The sequence below is a fragment of the Thunnus maccoyii genome, chromosome 21, assembly GCF_910596095.1.
Source record: "Thunnus maccoyii chromosome 21, fThuMac1.1, whole genome shotgun sequence".
NCBI lineage: Eukaryota > Metazoa > Chordata > Actinopteri > Scombriformes > Scombridae > Thunnus > Thunnus maccoyii.
Genome location: NC_056553.1, coordinates 14,568,312 through 14,581,751, shown reverse-complemented (window position 1 = coordinate 14,581,751; position 13,440 = coordinate 14,568,312).

Genomic DNA, 13,440 nt, shown 5'->3' with positions numbered 1-13,440 from the left:
TTGTCAGCCAGTCAGGAATATGCTATTCCTCAGGATCATGACTGTGAGAATCTACTTTGCATTCACATGCTCCTGGATATATTGAGGAAAACATAACAGCATGGAAATTTCACATGAATGCCATATAGTCAGTTCACTAAAATGCCCTTTCAACTGAATCTGTTGTAAATAATTATAAGAAATATCACTCATCTGAAACTTAAAAGAATAGTTTGATATATTGGGGACTGCGTTCAGCTTTCCTGCTGAAAATTGAGTAAGAAGATTGATAGCACTCTCCATCCGTCCTGGTTAGCTTAGCTTGGCATAAAGATTGGACACAGCTAGCCTGGCTTTGTAACAAAATCCAGATTAAACAAATGAGATATATATGTTAATTAGTGAGCCTTAGTTGGTAATAGGCTGATTTTTTTATACCTTCGGACAGAGCAAGCCAGCTGTTTCCCAGTTTCCGGTCTCAATACTACGCTAAGCTAACCAGTTGCTAGCTGTAGGCTTAACCTATACTGTATTAATGGACAGATTTTCATCTAACTCTCAGCAAGAAAGCATCATAAATGTCAAACTATTCCTTCAAGTATATTCTGAACACACAATTATGACAATTGTAAATCACGAGAATCTCAAGTCAGGTGAAAATAAATTTGCATATTCAGCCTGTAGCTTCTTAATATTGGCCACCCACTAAGGTGTAACCAGAAACATGCCACACACAAACAAACAACACAGCTTGACCAGGCAAATCCTTTCCTCGAGCCCAAAGCATGTGTTTGACTCCGCAAACATTTTGGGAGAAGCTAATGAGAAGTGACATGACAACTAGCAGAAGCAAGATGACACATCTACCCAACATTACTGTGGGCAACATCACTTCTACATTTTCTAATATCCTAAAAATACACTTTAACCCGGATGGGGAGTCTGCCAAAGGATCAAACAGGCACAAGTGGTGCACCAGCTGGTACCATGGAGAATACCTTGGATTCCTGCAGCACAGCAACTGACGCAGCTCTGCACAGGTCAATGGATTAGCAGGTTTGTTAGTGACAAAGATGAGTAACAGGAAGGAAGAGGAAGGTAGAGAGTGGCTGCTTTTATTTGAGGTGTTTTTAGCTTCTTTCTTACTGTATGACACAGCACCCTGAAAACAACTGCCATATCTGACTGAGGAAATTAACTTCTTACTGCTTTCTTTTCTTGAGATGGAAAGTATAATTGAATTTAAACATATTTAAGGAGGTATTTTCACTACAAAATCGAAGGTAAACAAGCTGCATGTGACCATTAAAAAACATGTTTTTGCACTTACGTGGAAGAGCTGTGTCCTATATATGCCTTTCTATAACCAAATATATATAAGTGTCCTCATGTCTGAATCATGATTCAATAAACTCACACATAACAACAGCGTGACATGCTATATCTCCTATAATTAGGTTACCATTTCCTGTCCCCAAGGAGCCCAGTGTCAGTTGGATGAATATGGCTTATTATTTCCCTCTTCTGCTCTCTTCTCACTGGATGTCTATCATCACACCTGAACAAATAAGGGACCAGCTCTGTATCACTCCTGCTGGGAAACTTATACTGGCACGAAGAAGCAGTCAGTTGGCCAGGATTCTCCTTAAGCCCCAGTTTAAAAATTGAATTGATTCTGAAAAATCCATTGAAATTGTAAATTCATACCATGTCACCACGACTGGTCCAAACTGGAATTCTGGGGAAGCAATAATGCCTGGATCATTAAAGTTTTTTCAGCACTATATTTTTCAAATGTTTCCATACTGTGTCCTTGGAATTATAAAGTTCTATTTTACCTAACCCTAACCCATAATCCTAACCCTATATAGGCCCTCAAATGTAATCCTATCACATTCTTAAATTAATTTCTGGCGTTTGCATTGTAAATGCTGCTACACTTGTGCAATAATCAACATGAATGTATGTGTATGTGCTTTTATCTCTGTTGTTATTTAGCCAGGAGTAAACAGAATTTCATTATGCTGTGCACTTCTCACGTGTATGGTCTTCAATGCCAAAGTGTTTTGCAGATAGAATCTTCAAATACTCAAATAAATAAAAAGTTTTTCAAATTACAAGGTTATATCTGCTGAGGAATAACTGAGAGCAATGATTTTCTTGAAAAGAGTTCTTACTTTGTTTTAATACACCAAAATCATTGCATTAGTTACTGAAGAAAGTTATGATATAAAGTATTTGGGGGACAAACATGAATTCAGCAACAAGTTTTGGTAAAACTTAAGATTAAGGCCCGCAATGTACAGCAAAATTCTTCCCAATTTACACTGTAAATTCATACTTACAGTGTAACAGTACAGATACGCACCCATACATATTTTGGAGATAAACATATGAATACATATCCAGTAGTTAAAAACACTTACAGTTTAAGATCTCTTTGGATATTCCTCCAAAACACCAGATTGTTGATCAGTAGGTCATACTGTAGCCCATAATATTTGAATTGGTACCTGTTAGTACCAAATACCTATAATATAAACACTTTTTAGGTTCGCAGATTGTTACCCCCTTATTCCCTAACATAGCATTGACATTAGCAAGCTAGCACTACTGTGGCATCGTGACATAGTGAACAGAGAGACTGTCTTTAGGGTGGAGAACCAAGGTTCATTCTCCAGTGTGGCCCAAGTGCTGCTGTAGTGTCCCTGAGCAAAACTTTGAATATCTGCCAGTTCCATGGGCAATAATTTACTTTCTTCTGGAGCTCCAAGGCAGAGTTCTGGCATCTTTGTGTGCCACACACAAAAAGAAATAATTTCATTAAGAGAGTGGTGACCTTAATTCAGTGAATTCTCATATTGCTACAGCATTCATCAGCTACTGTAACAACTTTCTCAGTGTTTAAAAGACTACTAATTGCAATAGACAATTAGATACCATCAAAAATTTAAGAGATCTGCACAGAAAACTTACAGCCAAACATACAACCTCCCCCGTTTTCTCCCATATCTAAGACCACACCTCGTCCAGTAGGGTAAAAAATTTATTGGAGAGTCGGTGAAGGATGTGGGTGAAATTGAGAGACGCGATGGTGTGCTGAGTGAATTGGTTGAAACAGAAGGGAGGGGTGGAGAGTGATGGTTGATGAAAGGAGATCTAAGAACCTGGGGCAGGACAGGACAGATTTTGGATGGATGCGAATGTCTGCGGTGCGGGGAGGGATAGCTGATGAGAGGCAGACAGAGAAACATTACCTCTTGAACTTACACTTCTAACTTTTTCCTCCCATTTCATGTCATTTTAGCTATTACCCTGACATTTTATACTTTATACTGGCCCTATCTTATTCAGAACTGGGAGTTAACCAGTAGAGAATAGTCACAGTCACCATCAGCTACAGAGTAACTTCATTGGACCAGTTATATTTTTCCTGCTCAGATAGCAGTTTGGGGAGTATTAAGATATGAAATTACTCTTATTGTTGCTATGCATTGTGCTAATTTGACACTTGTTCATATAAAACCTGCTCTCTTACCTGAGTGATGTGGAGGATACCATTCTTTCACCAGTTTCTGTCAGGGGCACCAGATTAATTTCAGAAGTGCGGGGGCCAAAAAGTGTGTGTGTGTGTGTGTGTGTGTGTGTGTGTGTGTGTGTGTGTGTGTGGGTAGATTGGAGACTCTCACTAAACGTTTGTGGAGTAACTATAGCTTGCCTGCACCACGGGATGGCGGTATAATTCCAAACACAAAGCAGCTAACTAGTGCTTGTGGGGTTAGATACGAGCTTTTTTGTTCAATTACCCAAAACTACAAGTTTACAGAACAGTAAGACGTCTGCGGCTGAGTAACAGCAAGCAGGCAATAGGAATGTTAATGTTGTCCTTGTGTTGTAAGCAGCCATGCCCCAAATCCATATTTAACGATAAATCAGAAAAAAAACATTACATTCCTACCGCTTCACCTTCGCAAATCATCAACATTCCATGCTGTTGTGAAAATGTCATTCATAGCCTACAACAGCCTAAATAAACTTTGGGAACACCTTGATTGCCTTTACTCAATCATTTCGATGCGATATCATGAATTAACAAATTCATGTGAACTTTCAAAACATGTGTCGATGGGCTGGTTGCCTGCACGTGCCAAGTAGGTTTTGCCTATAGACGTAAGCATCCAATTGAGTAACACTAATTTTCCTGTTTTATGTTCGCCAGCTTTATTTTACCTAATGTGTTAGAGTGAATTTTTACTGTAAGTGTTGCAATATAAAAGAATGTGGGAGGAGGCTAAAGTAGGTGGGGGGGGGGGGGGGGGGGGGGTTGATGGCCCCTTGAACCCCCGACTTTGGGCGCCTTTGATTCCTGTAACTACTGCCTTTCAGTACAGCCTATTCACTTGAACTGCACAGGTGAAGTGGGTTATGTTATCCACCACTTAGGAAGAAAGTCTATGTAATCGCCGCACAATGAACAATGAAAAGTCTTTTGCCTGCTCTTGTAGGAGTGGCAGGCAATAGCGGCTTTGCAAATCCATAGTTTTGAGGTCCTTTTATATTTTTGAAAGCTCAATTTGAATAATAAGCTTAAAAGTGCTCTTTTACTGTTGGCATCCATAGTATTCATTCACTAAAGTGATGAAGGAAAGGAAATGTATGTCTATGAACTTGATATCACTTATAACCGCTGCTCTTTGCATGGATGAGACACACTGTACATAAACATGCCCCAAGACGAGTCACAGGTGAAATCACACTCAATGTAGTGATAATTGTACCTGGGTAAAAAACATATAAATGTGTGGAATAAAAAATATATCAGTGCTGTGTAGAGGCATACAAAGAGTCAAGGCTAAACCAAGAAATTAAGCAACTTGTCCTCCATTTACTCCATTTGGATTCATCTCACAAAAGATAGCTATCAGCTCAGTGATGTAGGTAGGATTTATTTATTTATTTGTACCTTTTATTTATTTATATGTAGTTTTAAATACCACCCACGTCTGCTCCACATTCCCCTTGTCTCCTCACTCGTTAAGATCTAGGCACTGCAGCACCGGAGCTGACAGTCTTTTACCTTTGTGATTCATAGATCCAAAAGCCTTACATACTGCATATTTACTCCTCTAAATGTGGGTTTTTAGACATTTCAGCCCTGATAGAAGAATTTATATGTATAAAATGTGCAAAAAATGTGAAAAATTACTTCTGGATTTCTGAAATAAACAAAAACATTGATGACAAATTGTTGCCAAAGGCTGTGATTTTGTGATCAGTTACAAAAAGAGGAACTTTAAAAATCCATTTGGTCATTTGGTTTGGTCTTTACAGGCTATTTTTGGGGTCTTTTCATAATGACTTTGAGCAGTTAAAAAGAAGTAGCTCAAAAAGTTTTCAACTGTGACCAAAGTTCTATTAAAAATCTCAACAGCAATCTGCTGAGCTACAGTAAAAATAGTGAATAATCATGACAGCTAATCATACCTGCAAGTTACATCCGCTACAGGCAGTCAAGGGCTGATTCATTAAAAACAGGAAAAAAAAAAAAACAGGGATTATGATTAAACATTGTTTTGTTTTTATAATGTGTGAATCAGAGTGAGACACTCCTTGTGCTTTCTTGGATAAACTTGTGTCTCAGATGCTGAACCACAGAAACCTCTGTAGAGGCTACAGAGGAGATGAGTCGGCACTGCAGCTTTCAAAAGGCTTCCCTCTGCAACACATCCTCATTCAGAAGCGCACGAAATCCACACAACACAGGAAAAAAAGCTATAAAGTTCATGGTAGACATGCCAACGAAGGCACACAAATCATGTTCAGCTACAATTACAAATAATCTTTAGTTTTGAAGAAAGAAACGACACAAAGAGAAAAACACATGCTGGTAACCACCTTGAAGCCTTTATGTCAGACAAGCACGTTTTATTATGTCAGTAGAGTTTCTTACTATAGAAAATGGGTATATTATTTCAATTTTATTCTCTGTAACAGAGATAACTTATTTTTAGAACAGGATAGGAGCAGAATCACTTGCTGAACAAGGACATCTATGGGTCATATATGATAATGCAAAAATCATGACAGACCATTTTCTGTGCTTGATAGACTAAAAGAGCATTGCAATTTTACCTACATAATTTCATATCAATGTATGTTTTTTAAGAAAAAAAAACACAAATGCTTTAGTAAAGAAATTGCAGGTGCAAAAAATGTATGCAATATGAATAAAAATACATTTCAGAGAAAAATACCTGTGGAAAAAAAAAACTTTTCAGTTACATGCATACGGGTCACATTCTGTTGTCCCTTACATTCATGTCCTTATATGGCTCACAGATTGTATGATAGAAACAATTCACATCCTCCAATATAATCTTACACAGAGTGGAGGAAGGATAGGATAGTGAACATTAACCTTACTAAAGCTGCTGTTTTTCTCCAGGGGATTTGGAAGGATTTTTATACTTAAATTGAATGGCACACTTCAGTAGGAGGAGGAGACACGCATGGGCTAAAGCTACTTAGTCAAAGTGACACACTGAAAAAGGTTTTTGATCCGTTTTGATGTCTTTCATGGAGTTAAGTTGCATAAATGTGGCATGAAAGTAATTGTTCACTTAATTCAGGGATGTATCACAGAACACATCCAAAATCGGTGATGAATATGTGTGTGCTTCTGTTTTGTTTTTCTTTGTTTTTTTCATTCTCTACTCAGAAATTACATCACACACCACAAAGACCACTTCACGTCTCTTAAGGTTCTCACTCAAACAGGAAACACTGAGGCGCCCTTTTCAGGAACACTCATTTTCCTCATCATGCTCAATCAGTACAACGTTTATTGGTTTTGATTTTGATTCAAGAGGCTGCTTTGACCTTTGAGACCTGAGCAAAGGAAGATGAAGAGCTTCTAAAGATAACAATATTAAATGTTGAATGAAAAGGTTCAACTATTTGCTTTTGGGCTGTGGAAATAATTTGCTCTCTAATTTTTAAATCTAACTGTATGCACATTGTAATAAAAGGATTTTAGGTTTGTAAGTCCTGACTGATGAATGCAAAAAAAAAAAAAAACACTCACTCAGTTTTCCCTTTTTGCACAATTATGTACATACTCAAGTAAAGATTTCTGTGAGCATGCCATTAGCAAATGATGTTTCCTATCAGACCTCACTCAAAGCATTTTCTCTTCATTTGCGCACAGACGTTAAACAAACTACCAAGTCTTCAGAGCACTTGACAGTTTGTGAGATGAATAAATAAAGGAACACATTCTTTTATCCGAGCACATCCCCGTAGATCTGTCTAATGACAGCTGTGGATATTTAACCGTCCTCCTCAAACAGAATTATTTCAGTTCTGCCTGAGCCCGCTCCCAGTCTTCATTACTATTGCATGGCCCATGGCCACTTTTACTCATTAAGACTGCATTACATTATTTACAAACTGGAAACAATTGAGGGAGCACTGTATTACAGGACTGGGAGTCACCCATTAAAAACCTAATCCTGAATTATGAATGAGTATTTCATTTACTATGCCATGTTACATTAACCACCTTTATATGGTGACGGTGTATTTAAGGGACTTACCCTTCTCTCGGGCTGCTGTTTGTTTTGGGAAGAAGGGAAGAGGACAGATTCAGGACAAGAATTCTCTATTTGACTTGTTCTGGGTAGACATGGGCAAAGAAATACTTACATAGCCTAATGGGATTGAAGGATTTCAAGCAGAGTCTATGACTGCAGGGAGCTCAAAGAGGAAGGGATGGGTTGACAGACAGACGGACTCGATATATGGCTGGCTGGAGACAACGTCAGTAAGATTAGCTGATACAACCAGTGAAGAGACTCAGTCAACCCAACTCAAATGACCTCAATCATAGTTAATATCCAGGTAATCTCCACCTAGCACCATAAATTCAATATTGTACAGATGTAAAGCAAAACCACATGGTAGCTTTTGTTCGACCTGGAAAAACCTTTTTTATCATGCTGATATCTGGTGTTGAAGTGCTAATTAATAACCAAACATGTACGAGGAATAACAGCACTTCAGCTGGTGAAGAGATACTATTTTTGCAGTATATCTACAAGTGGTAGGCACTGGCCAATATTCCTCACAATTCCTTCAGTTTGGATCTAATTTTAAAACACTTCCCTGCAGGCCTACTTTCAAGCCGGCTACCCGTGTGTGCTGGTTCAGATTTACATCAATGTTAGAGATAGAGCCTGCTCCTCTGATCTTCCCCATCAGAGGGGGAGAAAGTGTGTATACACAGGATAAACACTATATTTTAAAGGGCTGGTGCACCCAAATCACAAAACATCGCGACAAGCATAGCAAAAACAAGCATGTTTCCTGATTTAACCCCTAGTAATATGAACATAGTTTTGGTTTTATACTTTTACAGATGTAGATAATGAATTATACTTTTTTTTAGATGTATATAATGAAGGAGAGGTAGTATCTCCTTGAAGATATGCATCATGCATGTTTTCAGTATCATTTCATGCTTTATAAAAGCGACACTAGAACATCAAGAACATCCTGTGTGAAACTGCAAACCACCTGTGTTGGTGCCACAGGCATTTTGAGAATGGTTAAAAAAAAATCGTTCTATATTAGTAGGGTGCAGAACTGCAGAGGGATCCCACAATACTGCCACAACAAATCAGTTTCTCAATTAAGTCAGTCGTTTACTATTTCTAGATGTACTCCTATCCTGATATGTATGGTCCTGAAAATAATGTAATCAAGTTTTAAGGTAGACAAGCTTGTCAAAATTTCACAATCTTTAGTATTCGGCAAGGTGTGACAAAAGCTCTCATGTCCTGAGGATGCCTAAATGAGAAGCAAGACAGGAGGGCATCAGACAATAAAGGATAAGAAAATCTATACTTTCACATACTGTATATACAATGATATATAGATTTTGAACAATTTAGGACAGCATACAATAACCAGAGGATGTTCTAATGAATAGGTAACAATGAAAAAGTTTTAGGCACCAATAAATACACACTGATGCTTTAGTTTTTCCCAAGAAACAGCTAGGCTCTAAATATTTATTTTGCCTTTCATCTTTTGATGAATATCAGTCACTGATGTAAAGCAGCACAATTAGCATACATCTCAGTGATTAGATCAAATGCAGCCGCCCTGGAGCTGTGACTAAGGAGATGAAATCCATGAGCTTCTCTGTCATGCAGGGTAAAAAATGATGGATATCCATTTTGCTTGAGAAAATATATCTAGGAAGAGAAATTACAACTGTGGCTTAATTGTCTGGTAAATGTTATCAAATAAAAAACTGATGGCAGTATATGCAAAGAGCTGAAGTAGAGTGCCTTTGTTACAGCTATTGCAAGCAACAGACCGAGGATCAATTTTAAAGTCACAAAATGCATCACTGCACTTGCTGTAAGGCAGACAGGTGCCATGTACCTATGGAAACAAAATAGGGTCATAAGCATTGTAGCTGTGTATCACCATATCTGAATGTGTGAAAACATTTTGCATGAATACATTCAAATGTGTGAATGTGTAAAAATGTTTTGATTAAATGAATTCAAATGTTTGAATGTGTAAAAAAATATCTGAACAAATAGATTTAATTTTTGAATCTGTAAGGACATCTGTAGTTGTGTATGACATTTTGTGAACAAAGGAAAAAGATTTGCACAAATATTTTCCAATGAATGTGTGAGTGCATAAAGAAGATTTGCACAGAGGTTTGCAGTATCTGTTTGTGGGGGAAAAACATTCACACAGAACTCAACTGTATGTGTGAATCCCAAGTTTAAAGCTATGGATTAAATCTACGAGTGCAAATCAAACATACAAGTACAAGTAATTTTGTTTGTTGTTGTTCTTGTAAGAGAGCAATAATTTTTAACAAGGTAAAATTTGGTTGCAGCCACAGACTCACAGCAAAGAAGGCTTGCCCCCCGGCTCTGTGTGTGGATAGTGAGATGACATTCCTGATTGGATAGTCAAATGATATGTTAATCTGAGCATCCCCATTGGCTATTCAGGAGGAAGCGTCAAATGTGAGACAAAAGTACTTTGGTTTGAAGGTTTGATTTCTACTTGTAGATTTGATTCGTTGCTGTAAACTTGGGATTCACACATACAGCCTTGCTACATCTCATTTGAGGACCCCTCATACTTCGTGTATCCGTACACGGAGTACATTTGTGGGACAGTGGCAGTTCAAAGAGTGGGGGAGTGTGACTGCAATTCAATTAAAGTACAAAATGGTGGCAGTTTGGCCCTTGACCAAAAATAGATTAGAGGCAGGTATGTCATTAATTACTACAGTGCATTTTTTGCCTGTGTAAATTTTCCCTTTACAACTGCCAAAACCATTTAAACCAGTGTTGTACAGTGTGACGTGTTGAGCTTTATTTGTAAAGCTCTCTTGTTTTGGATACAACATGAAGCCCATTGAGACTTGTGAGCAGTAGGGTAGGATCATGTTGTGAAGGCGCAGTCCATACTGCTCTGTTGGCTGTGCTTTCGCAGATCTACAGGGGAACTCCATTCCTCGTTAAACGACAAACCACCACCTGTTCTCATTTCATCTCTCCCGTCCTCGCTGTGCCTCTTGGACCACTGGTGAAGGGCAGACACCCAGGTACTTCGTGAGGAATGGAGGCAAGTTTCCCATTCAAAACATTCCCCATCCATTTCCTGATGGCTGCCACCTGTTCAACCCCCCCTCCACTCCCACCCCACCTTCCTACCACCAAGCCACATCCGCACACACCTCACTCCCACGTGAGGGATGGGCAGATTGCTGGGGGATGATGTGGTGGATTGTCACTGTCACTGGGGGCAAAGGAGGAAAGGAGGTGGGTACTCTGTGTTACTCGATGGCCCCCAAGTTCCAGATGTCACTCCTTTTAATGACATAATTATAACTGTCTCACGACTCCCCTTGGCCTTCAGTCTGCACTGGAAGCTATGCACACTGCACATAAACACACAATTCTTGCATATTATTATTAAAAAGCCTGTATGCCTTTGCCATTTATAATTATAAAGACATCTTTCTGAAAGATAGTTTATTCACAGCTCAGGAAGCTAATTTACATTTCCTTCGGCTGTCAAATAATACTACGAAGAACAGCATAGTAGTTGAAATAAATCACATCTTAATCATATAAAATGCCAAGCAGCAATGACCCTCACAAAAAGAATGATTATCTTGACAGATTATCAATCAAACATCAAACTGGCCAGCTTCTTCTTCCCTGACACCCTGTAGCTGAGGCCATCTGGATTCGCCATTTTCTGGTCATTAACCGTGCTCACTTCTCAAGGATCTGGAGTACTTGCTCTTTCCAGAGAGAGTAGCTGAGGCTAGTACCTCTGTGTTCACAGTGAGATCCACTTTGTTTGCTAAATTCTATCTTTGCTTGGTGTGGGAGAGAGATATTGGTTTTTTGGAAGAGGACCGTGATGAAAGGCATTTTGATCTGGAGGTATACAGCACGACAGTGTGAGACACACAAAGTGGTAACTACCAAGCTGAACTTCAACAAACACGCTCTCCACGAATACATAGGCAACTGTGAGAAATGATCACAATGAATACCACGATGAGCTGTTGTTTCAGTGGGGACCTGATAATGATGAAGGCAGTCCCTTCTCTAACAGGGCTAATTGAGGTTCAGAGGCATCTAATGCATGATAGATAGAGAAGGAGAGGGTCTCAGTGGTGTATGGCACTGCTGGCATGAGATCACAAGCATTAATAGAGCTGAACCTTTCACTCTGGGCTGAAAGACATCTGTTGCCAGCAGGTAATCTCGGCTTTATCATTACCAGCTAGACCCACCAATGTTTTCCTGGCATGACTATTTACAGCGATATATATGTTTGCTGGTTAATTCAAGCTGTCAACATCATCCCTGTTTGTAGGTGAAAAATGGCTGCACCACGCGGCGCACCAGATGGCAGGAATGGATCATCAATCTGAAACAGCAGACATGTGATGGATGGATTCTCCAGAGTAAACAGTTTCAAACTAAGAACCACACTGAGAAGAAATTTGCTCACAAATGAGCACTTTTGTGTCGGCATTATGCACTGAAAGGACTGCAAACATTGTCTCTGACTATTCATGTTTTAAAGAAACAATCTATGATCCAAATGGAAATAAATAGCAATCCTCCACCAGCATACACCAAAACTCAAAACGCAGGATTAGAATCTGCTATAACCCCTAAATTGACTGTTTTAATATAAGGACTAACACTAGACGACAAACAGGCCAGATGTCTCCTGTAACAAGGTCTTAAAGGAATAGTCTGACATTTTGAGAAATGCGCTTTTTTTTTGCTTGTTTGGCATAAAGACTGGAAACAGGAGAAACCACTTGTCTGGTTCTGTACAAAAGTAACAAAATCTGACTACCTGCACCTCTAAAGCTCACTTATTAACACATTTTATCATGTTTGTTTCATCCACACACACAAAAACAATGTGCAAAAATGACAAGTTGTGGTTTTGTGCTGTAACATTTCCCAGCAATAACCTTGTTAAGTCTTGCTGTCACCCTATAAACCCACAACCTGTCATTTCTACATTTATTTATATATATTTGTTGTTAATAGTCCACATGAAATTTTAACTAGATTTAAACTGAGGGGGACAAAATATGCTAAAATGTATGTTGATTTGTCAAGATTTTTTTCACTTGCATCATTTTCAATGTTAACTGAAACAGCAACAGATTTGACATTTTGCCAACTGACAGCTTCCCTTCAAACACAAGAAAAGAACTCTGGGTAAGTTGGCAACATCCTGGGTATGAGGTGGTGAAATCAACAGGGTGAACATCACAATGTTTGCGCACAAACCCAAAACCGGTGAGATGCTGTGTGTCACGTCATGACAAGTTGTACTCTCCCAGCAAAGTAAAAAACCTCTCCCACTAAATTCTGAATATAAACAGTTTGAAAATCTGCAAATTACAAAAAAAGTAACAGTGGAAGGCAGAGATGAGTCCTTTTATGATGGAGGCATCTCCATATGACATGCGACCACCAGTGTGTGCCATGAATAAATCATCCGTAGCCGGGCAGAGAGAGTAAACAGTTGTGTATCTTCACCTCAGCTGCCTGGAGAGCCCTGTCAGACACAGCAGTTAACAAAGACTACCTCATCATCATGCAGACCGTGTTTTAGCAGATCCAAGTCCAAACCTGACACTATTACCCTGCCCCCATCTTCTCCTCCGACTCTGCAACACAAGAACTCACTTAGTGTTTCTCCAGAGTCAACTTAAAATGAAGTTAAAGCTAGGATAGTAGCAATGCTGCTAATCTTTCCCCAGAGTCTGCGTTTCACTCGGGTGTATTTAAAGACCGCCTGGACTGTCTCTGTAAATTAAGCAACAAGAGCACTGGGATTAGCTGCCAATTCGTCCCCACTGTGAAAAGAAACCCC